General features: G+C 44.2%; 1 protein-coding gene and 1 long non-coding RNA gene across 5 annotated transcripts in view; one reads left to right on the forward strand and one right to left on the reverse strand.

The window, feature by feature from the left end:
- LOC139766581 (uncharacterized) overlaps positions 1–14,473 on the reverse strand; it is a 157,846-nt gene that overhangs the window by 13,998 nt on the left and 129,375 nt on the right. The window contains exon 1 of one of the 2 annotated variants that reach the window (XR_011716925.1): positions 1,183–1,337. The exons of the other annotated variant lie outside the window; for it this stretch is intronic. This is a non-coding gene — a long non-coding RNA (uncharacterized lncRNA). Of the gene's footprint in view, positions 1–1,182; positions 1,338–14,473 lie in introns of those variants that run through there. 2 annotated transcript variants of the gene reach the window in all.
- Positions 12,310–14,473, forward strand: part of LOC139766579 (PDF receptor-like) — a 117,800-nt gene continuing 115,636 nt past the window's right edge. For 2 of the 3 annotated variants that reach the window (XM_071695429.1, XM_071695431.1), the window contains exon 1: positions 12,310–12,510. The gene's annotated coding sequence lies outside the window, so the exon portion shown is untranslated. Of the gene's footprint in view, positions 12,864–14,473 lie in introns of all 3 variants that reach the window. The other variant, XM_071695430.1, reaches the window with a different exon arrangement.

Here is a 14,473-nt window from a genome sequence, read left to right on the forward strand (position 1 = left end):
CTTAAGAAAACCTACCAACCTACCCAATCCGTCGTCATCTTTGTCTTCGGCCATAAAAGTTATGTTTATAGAGAGAAAGAGACCGTCGTCGGCAGCTTTCAGTCAACACTGGAATACAATCTAATGCCATATATGACTCAAGATCCCCGCCGTCCCTCATCCGATCCTCCATAACAGTCTTGACTTTGGCAGTACAGCCACGTTCCAGCGGACGTTTACGATCGAGTGTGAAGAGTTATATCATGGATTAAAAGTAGTGTCTGATCTAGAGATGAAGCCGAAGCCAACCAAATGCGTTTCGAAACTGCAAAATTCTCGTTCTGATGTTCCCGTGTTCTATTTCTATACTCTTAGTTAGCGCTTATTTTACCCCGTTCCAAATGCAGTTGCCAGTGTTAGACTATAATGTGTAATACACCAGTTCAGCTAGACATCGAAACTAGAATGGAATAACGAGTAATCTTCATACTAAGCTACTAAATACAGCGAAAGTCTCTGAGATCATGAATAGCAAGAAACACATCGGGGTTAAACATTCATGAAACACTTCTTAAAACATCAAAAACCTGTGTAAACATCAGCTCTCTTCCCCGTGCAGCTGATATTTACCTTATTTCTATTTTTTTTATATTGAAATATAAGTATTATAGTTGCCATCTGCAATCCGTTGTTGTACATCATCTTATATTCATGTCTCGCACTAGTGATGGTATACTACGACTATAACACTGAGACTTAAGGGAGAATCAACAGAACTCATTAAACATTACCTAAATTACCTTGGCAGCCGATCATTACGCCAAAAATTTCATCATAATGGTTGAGCTATGCTGACAGCTGCTGCTGCTGTTGCGCACGGTTAAAAAAAAAAATCCGATGGAATCCGTTCGTGTCTGCAGAACGTAAACAATGCCGTGAAAAAACGGGTTTGCAAATGGCGACTAGACTAACTCGGAAAAATCATCTCGAAAATAGGGTAAATACCAACTGCTGGACGAAGTTAGGCAAGGTTTACCATAAGTCTTGTCAACTATTGAACAAGTATTTGGAATAAGTTTTCCTAAAGCTTAGATTTTCTTTAACATTCATATAAACCTTCTCGTATCACCGTATCTGGTACCCACCCACAACACAGGCCTGGTGCACGATGTTGACAAGTCACACACAAACAACGCCACGTACCATTTTTCTTTTACCCAGGACTCTGAAGACGTCTACACACGACCCTCCAGCCGACGCACTTAACGTAAATCACTTGAACGAATAGACGTTCATATAGCTGCGCTGGGACGATGACAAAACGCAAGCCTTCAGCTCCTTCCTTACCAAGTCCCCACTCTGTGTTTACCGAATGGAGGCCAGAATACTGCACCGCAGAAAACTGAGGACATGTATACAGGTACAGGCATCTTTGATCGTAGCCACTGTGATATCAATAACTGGGAGCTGCTCATAGTCGGCCGTTACTCAATAGATGGCGCTGATGGGGTAGGTTTTGACGTCATGGTGCTGCCGCCTGCTGGGTTATTGACTGCACCATCTCGTCTACCTTAGCTCTCAAACTTTTACGAATGATTATATATATATATATATATATATATATATATATATATATATATATATATATATATATATATATATATATATATATATAAGCTATATAAATTGGAGCGTATTACGAGTTGACGACGAAGCCTATCAGTGAACGCCGTTTATAGAGTGAAATACCCAGCGGGTCTTGGCACATCATTGCAACCCTTGCGTGAAGGACGTGCAGTCCTCCTCGTCAGCTGCCAGTATATAGGGGGAGGCGCAACACAACAGCAGCATCATCAGCTGCTTTGAGGAAACGAGATCGAGGTTATGGCGAGGCGGAAATGCAACAGCTTTGAAGCTGCTCTATCAAAAGCCCTTATAGAGGAAGGACATAAACAAAGAAAGGGAGAGGAGGGAGGAGGGGGGAATTTTGAGCTTGTAAGGGATATCTCCTCCCCCTTTGCAGTGACTCTATAGATGTGGGTAGGGAGGCACTGGAATATCAAAAGGGATGATGGCGCGTGCAAGGGATTCAGGGAATATTCTCAAGATCTGAACGTCTGAAGCGACGCGGCCAAAAAAAAAAAAAGGTTTCAGAAGTGTTTGCCACGTGACTTGAGGACTTGAGCGACGGTCAAAGAAGAGTGGAGAGAGAGAGAGAGAGAGAGAGAGAGAGAGAGAGAGAGAGAGAGAGAGAGAGAGAGGCAAACCATCACATGAAGATAACCACCTAACCTAACCTAACCTAACATTACCTAAGCACAGGTTACCCCAAAATATCACGTGAGCCAACTCTCTCTCTGTCTGTCTCTCTCTCTCTCTCTCTCTCTCTCTCTCTCTCTCTCTCTCTCTCTCTCTCGGATCACCAGTCAGTTCCATGTCCAGCAATCAAGAAATGCTTACAGACATATCCGACCAACTTGTGTCTCAAAACCTCGTCCCGAATGTAAACGAGGTATTGACCGAATACCGAACACGGAAGAATATCTAGGGCATAGTCGATCTCCCCTGAAGGTTTATTACGGCAAATACGAATTCGAGTCGTAAGTACACAACCGCTCTGTCCGGCAGCTCTGTGTGTGTGTGTGTGTGTGTGTGTGTGTGTGTGTGAACGTTTTGTGAATTTGTAAAAGTCAAATATGAATCTGCAGTACGCAGTCTATATTTGGGTTTTTTTTCCCCCTTTTTTTTGTCTTTGTTTGTTTTATCTATTTCGACGTTCAAATGAGGCTGTAAATCTCCCGTGATCTCGTTTGGCTGTGGAATTCGTTGCATAAATTATTCTCGCTACACAGGGAACGGTTTGCTTACGTTTAAAAAGAGAGAGAGAGAGAGAGAGAGAGAGAGAGAGAGAGAGAGAGAGAGAGAGAGAGAGAGAGAGAGAGAGAGAGAGAGACAAGAAAATACATTTCTAAAACGGGGGAAAGTCGGCCACAGACTTCATCCGTCAGAATTTCATGCATTTCCAATGAGGTTTCGATAACTGTTGGAGACAAAGGCAACACGAAGTCGTCTATGCAAAAGACCTCTTACATCTTACATCATTTCTTATTCCTCGGAAGACTCTCTCTCACCTGAGGAGGCAAGCAACAGTAACCCTACGATCTAAGAGGCTGGATGGGTCTTGTAAGACACGAGCACTCTTCTACCGACACAGTCAGGAAAGCAGTCGTTTTTTTCTGACTAAATAGCTGAGTCACTCCTCACGGGCGTTTTCCCTGTGACCTGGATCAGCCAAGGCGTAACGAGACCATAGAATTTCCTCGCTGAGTCTAGTGGGGATACTACTACTGGGGACGTCTGCTTGCCTGCCTGGCTCCGACGGCTCCCTCGCCAGCGGCTGGAGACCAGATTCAAGAGGAGGAACGCAGGTGAGTGCCTCCAACAGGGAGAGTCACAGCAGCTCTATAGATAACAGAAGGAAATAGATAAGAACACCTTGTCTTACCTGCTTTGCTTAACTGGTTCCGACGCTCATGAACTTCGAGGAACTAGAGATATCAAACACAATCCACCATAGAGGTCCAGACTACATAGACATATCACACACAATCCACCATAGAGGTCCAAACTATAGCTTGGTCCAGACGAAGGTTGAAACGACATAACAGTTCGTCGTCTCTGTTGTTGTTCTTTGCCTTAGAAAAGAGGCCTTTTTTCCGGGGACTCAAAAGGATGAAAAGGAATTTCAGCGAAAGAAAAGATATCAGGGTCTTACCTTAGTTCACTCGCTTGGGTGTTTATTTGGACAGTGGCCCCGAGGGTGTTTTGTGTTGTTTCCACTGGGTCTTGACGCCTTCTCTCTCTTTTTTTCCAGTGTGTGTGTGTGTGTGTGTGTGTGTGTGTGTGTGTGTGTGTGTGTGCGTGTGTAAGCACGGGTGCTGGAAAACTTCAGGGGTATTAAACATGTTCCAAACTCCCAACATATGTTGACCTAAGCTTATGTTAACTTCATTAACTAGGCTTCCTCTACAAATGTAACCTGAACATGTTCGAGGAAATACGCTGGTGTGTAAAAGAGATGGTGAAATATATTTTCAGTGGGCCAGAATGGTGGACACCTGTGGATGTTTGATTGACTGAACTATATATCAATACATGACGTTCTCACCAAGGCTATATCTGGTACAGGTTCTCCCTGTATGGCTGAACATGCTATGAATTCTTAGTTAGATCCACACACACACTAAAAATGTACCTATGTATGTATGATGTATGTATGTATGCATGTATGTACGTATGTATTCATGTACGTAAGTTGATGGAAGTACTGGCTCCCACCAGCTGATGCTAATTAAGCAATAACCCGCCGCCCAACACACGAAATTCTTTCACAGTTACTGGCTGGAGGGGGCAGGGTGTTGGGAGTTGAGGAATGTCGGAGTTTGTTCGAGGGTGGTTGAGAATGTCGGGTGTTTAGTGAGGAAGGGAAGGAAGAAGGTAACAGGTGGTCGGGTTCAGTTCAGATGTCCCACCGTCAACCAAGACATACGTAGGAAACAATTCATATTGTTACATGCTGCGTGTAGCATACAGTAAGTCTGTATACTTTCTATCCATAGCACTATGCATACAGTACGTCTGTATACTTTCTATCCATAGCACTTATGCATACAGTACGTCTGTATGCTTTCTATCCATAGCACTATTCATGATATATCAAGTCGACCTTGGCTACCAGTATACAGAAAAGGACACACACTTGCGAGTTTCAGTATCACAAGACTCAGTTCATATACTGCCTCACCCCACGTAGTCACCTCTCCCACTAACGCTTACGACACCACACATTCGCTCCCATGTAAGACACTGGATGATGAAGGTTATCGTCATTTATACACGTCTTGACAGAGGCTGTGTTGCTGGATGTAGTGTATATAGACCGCTAGACGACAGATCACAACCCAAGAAGCCACACATACAGGCCAAACGTATAAAGTGTATATGATTACGGTATGGTTACTCGCATCACAAATACCATGTACCCATGACAGAAAAAAAACTCCAGATAGAAGCTGTGTGTTCGGTAATCCCCTCAGCACAACGTTGATTGGATACGAATTTTATCATCGTTCATCAGTAATATAAACGCTTCAACATCGTATTCAGTCAGGTTTCGGGTTCATCAACGTGGAATTCAGTTTGAAGGTACAGGCTAAACTCGGCTTGGAGCTTTATGAGGCGAGTATTGGCAACGGAGATCGATGAGTTAGTACGCATTATTGCGAACAATTTTTACGCAGTCAGCAGACAGTACTGATCCTTTCATATCTCTAATAACATAACAGATACTTCCTATCGCAGTTATATAGATAATCTATAACGTATCATTCAGGGAAGTGAATGATTAACTACCGAGTTAGATGTCAAGTATTAACCTCATTCAATCGTAGAGAAATCCAATAATTCAGACGATATCGGACGAAGTCTTTCTGCGGGCAGTCAATGATCACAGACTGTATTGGGTACAGGTAATGTTCTCAAACTTAAGTCCTGTGAGTCCGTTTATGTAATACGGTCCATAACTACGCCATGCATGCCAGAAGACACGTACTTTGAGACGGGATGGTCCCGTATCCAGCTGGTCCATCAATAACCCAAACAAACATTGTGAATATTTAACGTCTTAGGGGTACAAAGATCTGCCTCTTGACCTCCTGCTTTTTTTTCTCGTGTACATATCCTAATTACTCGTACTCCTTCCCTGCAGATAACGCCTATACACCTCTCTTCTCTTATTCGCCAGTAACTTAACTTCCTCATTCTACCACTCACTGCCTTTCTCACCTCTCCACCTTCCGCATGTTAAGCACTGAAACTCACACATGTATGCAGCAGTGCTTCCCTAAATATTTCCCATTTCTCACCCACACCCATAGCTTCATTTATTCTCACCTATTTGCCATTCTACGCTCAAGCCTCTTTTTCCCAGCTCCATTACTCTTACCACCCTTTTACCACCCTCATCCTTTCGTCTCTTCCTTAAGCCTCTACAGATCTTCACCCTCGCCTCCACCGAGTGATTATCGGACATCCCATCAGCCGCCTCTGTCAGCCCATTCACATTGAAGAGTCTCCCTTTGCTAGGCCTATTAATTAGTACATAATCACCCCTCCTCACTCACGTATACTCAGGCATGTTTTCTTAACCAGGTATTCGTAATCACCAGTCGTTTTTCAGCACGCAACTCCACCAGCTGGTCATCATGTTCATTGTACAACACTTGGGCACACCATGCCCCACAATTATGACCTCTAGTGCCGCTTTGTCTACGTTCGCATCCAAATCACCCATTACTAACATTCGCTCCTTTGCATGGAAACTGCTGACATATCCTTTCCAAACACTCGTGCCTCTTCCATAGTCTTCACGTCTCCTCGTTCTCACAGATGGCCGCTCCTCGCTTGGCTCCTTCCATTCCAACCTCTTACTTTATTTACGATTATCCCAAAGTCCAGTTTCTATATAAAAAAAAAAACTCTTGGTGTTAACCATGACCTTCCTAAAGGTTCCTGCGGCGTAAGGGTGCACTTCTTTCCGTTACAGGGAAATGTAGACTCCTTTGAAGGGAAAAGTTCATTTTCATTTCAAAAACTGCGAATAATGTTTAGAAATCAGTCTTCACCTCCGTGTTTCTAAGAGCTTATAAGACTATAGACCCCGAGTATCTGGAGGATGATAATTATATCAGATATAAGTAATAAGTACCCACAGACAAACGTCACAATAGATCTGATAACTTTGCGCAAAGGGAAGACATACGATACTTGGTTTATGATTCCATGAAGACCTTATAGATATTGTTCCAGTTCTAAGAAACCTTGATATCCAGGTGACGGTCACATACAACAACAATAGAATATAGATGAAATAACCTCCCATCCAGCAGCAATAAGGGCACGGCTGGTAATGTGTACATAGGTACATTGTCCCTTGTTCAGGTCTGATGTTAATCAGAATAGGAAACGGTTTGAAACACTTATTAAGTCAGCATAAATATGATATCAAAAGCGTCCAAAGCCTCTTGTGTTCACCACGACAGTCCAGTCTAATCTCAGGTCACCATTATGATGACAGTTAATGTGAGCTCCGGCCGCCACCGAACGACGCGACCCAAGGTCGCCAGGTCAGGTGAGGTCACCAGTCTCTCCCGCACGCGCCACCACCACTACCCAGTCTGGTGTGTGTCACTGGTTCATACAGGGTATCATGTGCGATGTATGTCGTGACGTGACGTCACGTGAAGATGTAATATACGAAAGCTCTCGTAGGTGTTATCTTTTTTCTTTGTTTCCATGAGTTTTGATGTTTGAATGTTTGACATCATTGAGGAGTTATGCCAACGGCTGTCAAGAGTTGAAAGTAATTGTACATGGCCGGCGCCAGACACTGTGGATCTTCTTTATTACGATGATTGCCATACTTAATTAGAGACGGTAAACACACGTAGATTATGTCCAGTGTAAATCGTCTGTCGCCTGAGAGAAAAGCTTTGGCTGACAGAAAAGCTTGAAACCCTCAGGTGTTATGAGGCTAATTACTCGTACGGATGTTCACAGCAGCCAAAGCTGGTCTTGAAGCTGGAGGGTTCTTGAAGTTTTTTTTTCTCTTCTTTTTCTTTCATCAACGAACGCAAAAAATAAAATAGATAAATAAATTCTCTAAAAAAAACATATCACTTTCCGTTTGAACTTGAGGCTTATAGAACTGAATAAACACTTCCTCCTCGAATGATTCAACCTTTATTTTTTTTTCTTTATTCATTCCTTTTCAAACGCCCTCAAGTGATATACTTCGAGGATGGGAATGATAAGGCTTAGTTCCTAGATTACCCCTGGGTGTTACTATGTCTCTCCTTCCTGGATGAGGCGCGTGCCATCTGTGGGCAGACTCTCCCCTGTACAGAACACCAGACTGGTGGCTGCTGGCGCTGATGACGAAGTCACTACGCCTTCGCCAGTATAAAGTGATCAACATGGTTGCTGCATCTTAATGTGGCTGTGTGTATATATATATATATATATATATATATATATATATATATATATATATATATATATATATATATATATATATATGTATGCTATTAACGACAAGAAATAAACGACGACAATATACCATATCGTCTGGAACCATTTTTGTTTTACTCCAAGGAAATAATCCCTCATTTCCCCAGCAACTGATTGCAGCGCAGCGTCGAAAAAGCATGAGTCCCGTGAAAGGGATCTTTGGCTTATATAACAGATTACATGAGACACATACATATATGTATATATATAAATATAACATACAACAGCCGCAGTGTCTTCCACAGTGAAGACACCGAACACATGCCCTCCCATGCACCACACTCCTCCCCCCTCCCACACACACACACACACATACACACACAACAACAGGATGACACACACACACAACATCGGGACACTTTATGATCTTTGGCCCCCACCCGGTGGACATGGCCGGCTTCCCGGGCGCGGCAGGAGCTTCGTGAATGTATAGGGGACTCTTGGGGGAGGAAGGATGTATCGACGAGACCACAACTTACAAAAGGACGTAAACGAAGGAGAGGAAATCACGTAACAGTTTCATGCAAAACGTTTCACTGAACTTTGTCATGAGAGGAAGAGATGCGCCTTATGGCTTACTGCTAGTTTCAGTTCTCCTTTTACCGCCCTGATATGGCACTACTTTCCCCCGAGAATCGTGAACTCGTATGGAACTGACACAGACCAGAAGTTAGAGGTCAAAGTTGCCTCTCCCTGACCTGGGCAACGACATTGGCGTTCCGGGGGTTTAGGGAACAGAGCGATCCAGTTCTTTATTTTCTCACAGCCACTTTTGGACGGCCTTTGGTGTACGAGGAGTGGACTGTGAGCGAATAATGCCTCATGCATACAACCACTGAAATGAATGAATATATGTATATATATATATATATATATATATATATATATATATATATATATATATATATATATATATATATATATAGATAGATAGATAAATAGATAGATATGTGTTAGGAAGGAATAATCAGCTGCAAAAAGCGGAGGTCTCACAGCCCAACTGGCTGGTCTTAAAAGAGAATCATATGAAGTTAATGTTGACTAAGTCATCTGCTGGGCGGCGCTGTACAGTATACGGGAGCATGAGAAAGTTTTATGAAGACAGTCCCAGGAGAGGGAATGGCTGCACCTTCGTAAGTCATGGCCGATAGATAAGAACGTTTGGTAGATGAACAGCCCAAGTGGAAACAGACAGGAAAGAGCAAGAAATGAGGGAGGAGTCAAAAACTACAACCGGAACACCAGTGAGGTGGAATGAGGAAGGTAGGTTTTCGGAAAGGCATTGGAATATCTACAACAGTCAAAATCAGAATACCAAATGGTCTTGATCCTAATAAACCTCATAGTAACTGATGAAATTTCTCCATGTGTGCTCGGGATATACCCAGGTAATACGTACGTTAGACAAACCGTCTGAAATGTTGTTCGAGACGCCAGTGGGGGAAAGAGTAAGTGCTAATGAAGTGGAGGAGGGCACAGGTCGTGCCTATCTTTGAGGAAGGAGACTTCGAAGTTGTGCTGCACTACAGACCAGTGTCCGTGGCGAGTGTGGTCAATAAGGTACTGGGAAAGATTATCAGAAAGCAAATGGATGACTTCCATTAGAGGAGGAGGCACTTCTAAGTTGGAGACGAGGATGTCAGGTGCAACGGAACCTCATGATTTCTCCGAGGGAGTGAGCTACGTTTTGGACAGAAGAGGTGGCCGTGTGGGTTGCCTTGGACACTGTGGTGTAGCGGCAGCACTTGTTAGGGCTTGTGAGTTGTGTGTGTGTGTGTGTGTGTGTGTGTGTGTGTGTGTGTGTGTGTGTGTGTGTGTGTAAAATTCCCATGGAACCAGGATATACGCATTGTGGTTGAGCGTGGAATTATGAGGGACTTTCGCGTTCGAACGAGACGTACCGTTTGGTTTACATGTAAATTTTTCCCTCCAACATTAAGGGATTAATATTTCTCAAAGCTCATCATGAAGAGTTTTAACACACTAGATAGCCTTAATTTGAATCTTTTGCCTTTTCAACGTGTGATGAAAAGAGGAAAAAAAGCAGACTTTAAATGAGATTCTCCGAAGTTCATCACGAAGACAATATTTAGCCAGAATTATGTAAAAGTTTCAGCACAGGCGTTTGTGGTGTGATATACATTACTTTCAACACGGTCAACGACACGAGGGGGGCCTAATTTTCGACAGAGAATCACTTTACACTGGAATACTGATGTATGAACACACAACAGAATTTGAGACGTATACATCAGAGTTAACTTTCACCTTAAGATTATATTACGTGTAAATTCCCCCTACCGCCCTCTCCACCACCACCACTACCACTACCACTACTACCACCACCACCACTACTACCACCACCACCACCACTACCACTACCACCACCGCTACTACCACTACCACCACCACTACCACTACCACCACCACTACTACCACTACCACCACCACTACCACTACTACCACCACCACTACCACCACCACTACCACCACCACCACCACTACTACTACCACCACCATCACTATCACTACCACTACCACCACCACCACTACCACCATCACCACCACCACCACGGAAACCAAGAGGGGAAAACAAGGCTGTCTCACAGTTCCAAGAACGATTGTCAGCGTGGTTAAAGGCACAGTCGTTCATGTCTGAGATAAAGTGATCCATTTCTTTCATGAACACGTCGAGTGGCTGATGTCTTACACTTAGATTTCCAGAAAGCGTTCGATATAGTTCCTCATGAAAGAAAACGACGGATGTTGTGACAACTGCGGTCGTAATCCCACAATGGGAAGCTAACGAGCTGGTCTGAGGAACTGGTTGACTGGCTGTAAACAGAAATGGGGGTAGATAAAGGTCAAACACCACGATCGTTTAACGTAATAGACAAATCACCGTCGTTAATCACAAGGTCCACGACCATGAAAATTATAATCGTTTCTTATCTCCCTCGTTGAACAACAGATGCAGTCGAAAGCAACATCATAAAATACGTTTGATCATGGACGAGAGTTTCGTTCCAAGTCCTCTGTGATTTTATGAGAGTATACAAGCATTTTTTGAGTCGTTATCTATTCGCTGTTCTATCTTCTCCACACTGAAACCTTCGGTTTTTGATCTCTTCTGTTTACATACAAACACCCTCGAAAACACACACACACACACACACACTCACACACACAACAGTACATTGCTGTTTGCACTTCTTTCTCTTATTTGTTGTTTACACGATTCTTTTCTTTTTTTTTGAGCGTTGTAATAATCAGATATGCAATTTTGGACGAGGCTATATCAAGCCTAACAATAATATTTCATCACAGAGAACAAAAAGCGTTCTCAAACGATCGGTTTTCCACGAGAACGAGAACAACCACAACTTTCATCACAGTTATAACTCACACGTTTATACATGTGTTGCCTGACCGAATAACGAGAACACAGAACGTGGTTATGATGTTTCATCATTGTGATCACTCGCTTCAAAAATGGAAATTAGACTTCTGGTTTTACCAATGACACCAGTCCAGCTAGAATGTTCTCCTTGCGAGGACATCCACCACGGTGCACATTTGTGGGATCGTGAGACTTTAAAATCGACTTAATCCCTAGCAGGAGCTGTATGATTATAGCACTATAACACTGCTTTGGTCGTGGCCACTTCATCGTGTCAAACGGGGTTTGTAGCAATGCGCGAACCCAAGCTCTCAAAAAAAAGAAAAATAGCCACAAGGTCACTAGGTGACCCTGTGTGATAGGTCGTGTATCATCACCATCTCTGCTAGCGAGGCTCCCAGGTGTGCTGTGTTGGACGGTGAAAAAACGGCGAAGGAAGCGACTGTATACACACACACACACACACACTACTGAGTCATCAAAGGACCATCTTATGGTGAGGGGTGGATGGGGTGGGGGTCCTAGTCCATCTTTGAAGCTGCTGCACTCTGCGCAGGAGCAGGGTAAGGTGAGAAGATCCTGGACGATGCTGAACTCTATTTTTTTTTTTGGTTTCATCTTCCGATACAGCTTCATCGAAGGTGACTCCATACTTGCAGGCCGAGTCTGCAAACACCATCGAAAACACACACACACACACACACACACACACACACACACACACACACACACACACATCGGCACCACAACTGCAGCGAGTCGTGGCCCGCCTCTGCCCACACACACACACACACACACACACACACACACACACACACACACACACAGCCTCCTGCAGGTGGCACTGGGCCATCGGCGCCAGTATGGGTCCAGCCAGCGTCGGAGGAGGGTGTACACGCTCCTCGTTGCCCCTGTCTCTCCGGCGTGCGGGGTCGGGTCGCGTGTTTGGCTGCCTCGAGGGACTCTTGGGAGCAGCAGCAGGCAGCAACAGCACATTGTTCACGGTACATCATGATTCTTTCATTCATTCACAACGAACAACCGACCTTCTTGGAGAGGAAGGTGGTGGAGTTAACTGAAAGAAAAAGGTGGTCTAGTCTGGCTACTTAAGAGTTAATTAATAAGGGGAGGGAGATAAGATGATCAGTATGGACCACAACGCTGTGAACTTACATGTTTATGTATATACGTATGTCATTATGAGACAGAATACCAGCAAGGACTCGAACCCGGGACAGACTCTTCACGATAAATGTGCAGCAAAAAATATTTTCCTGTTTGGCAAGATTCACAAAGGAAACCCTACTCTCCAGCCACGGCTAACTACTGAGCACTCTTACGTTCAACTGGGTCGTTAGTGAGTACTGGCCCTAACTAGCACAAGACATCCTGGTTTGTGAGGACGTGTGTTTTGGGTGTGTGTGTGTGTGTGTGTGTGTGTGTGTGTGTGTCCCGCGAGAAAGTCCCAGCTCTGGTAGACCGTCGTGTGTCGATGCGTGAGGTAAGTGACACACACACACACACACACACGCTTACGGTGTTCAGACACCAAGCGGTGCTTAACGGAAGTAGATCTCGGGTTTCTGCGTGAAAGGGAGCTTCCCTGGAGGAGGGAAGGCAATGGCATGAATGGATGGCTTACTACAACCTCAATAGCGTTACCTCAGGGGACAGTGTTGCTATGGGTGTTCTTATGACAATAGATGCTCCATGTAACCTCCTCATGTGATTCTCTGGATAGTCTTGGTGTCTATTATAATAGCTAAATGGTGTCAGAAACTTTGCCATCTTGTTGTCGGAGGGTTTCATATATATATATATATATATATATATATACATATATATATATATATATATATATATATATATATATATATAATCATATACACCAGGGGTTAATTTGGTCTAAATTATCTCAGGGAATATCATTCATGAAGCCCTTGTGATGACTATGACTGAAGCCATGGAAGTGGAAGTATTCAGCGAATATTCAGAAAGATTGTGTTTTAGATTCAGTTTAGAAACGACTGGATTTCCAACTGTGGATGGATTCGTTCTGGGATGAGATAAATCCATCAGAAGTTACAGAAGAACGATAGCAAGTCGGAGAGAAGCTAAGTATTGATATCTTGTATACCAACTGAGGGATCTGAAGTGACGTGTTGTATATAACAGTCCAGGGGGGAAAAAAATCTCAAAACTTCCGGATTTACCGAGATCTCTTAAAGGGCTCGTCCAGGGAAAGTGAAGAGGAAAGTGATACGGTCACAATCACTCGCAAACAACGGGGATGACACGTAGTGGTATAAGGAAAATACCTCAGTACTGTAGCCCAGGGATAATGTTATCATCAAGTGGTAAGCACGAGCTAATAAATCATGGTTCAGAATGGTGAGGATATAGCGAGGGAGGAGCACCTGAAGCAGGAGTCGTCGAAGTGGGGGGGACTACGGTGCCATGCGAGGACTTCGTGGGACACATTGGGGGGTATAGTGAGGGAGGAACACCTGAAACAGGAGTCGTCGAAGTGGGGGGGACTACGGTGCCATGCGAGGACTTCGTGGGACACATTGGGGGTATAGTGAGGGAGGAACACCTGATACAGGAGTCGTCGAAGTGGGGGGGACTACGGTGCCATGCGAGGACTTCGTGGGACACATTGGGGGTATAGTGAGGGAGGAACACCTGAAACAGGAGTCGTCGAAGTGGGGGGGACTACGGTGCCATGCGAAGACTTCGTGGGACACATTGGGGGTATAGTGAGGGCGGAGGACCTGAAGCAGGGGTAGTCGAAGTGGGGGAGGGGGGACTACGGTGCCATGCGAGGACTTCGTGGGACACATTGGGAGGTAAATAGCATCATCATCATCATCATCAGGGAGGAAAGGAGGTGCATACAAGGTCAAGGTTGTGGCTATATGGTGAGCTGCTTCAAGAAGACGCACCTCTCAGGGATCAGCTCCAGGA

Source organism: Panulirus ornatus, chromosome 58 (genome assembly GCF_036320965.1).
Source record: "Panulirus ornatus isolate Po-2019 chromosome 58, ASM3632096v1, whole genome shotgun sequence".
Lineage (NCBI taxonomy): Eukaryota > Metazoa > Arthropoda > Malacostraca > Decapoda > Palinuridae > Panulirus > Panulirus ornatus.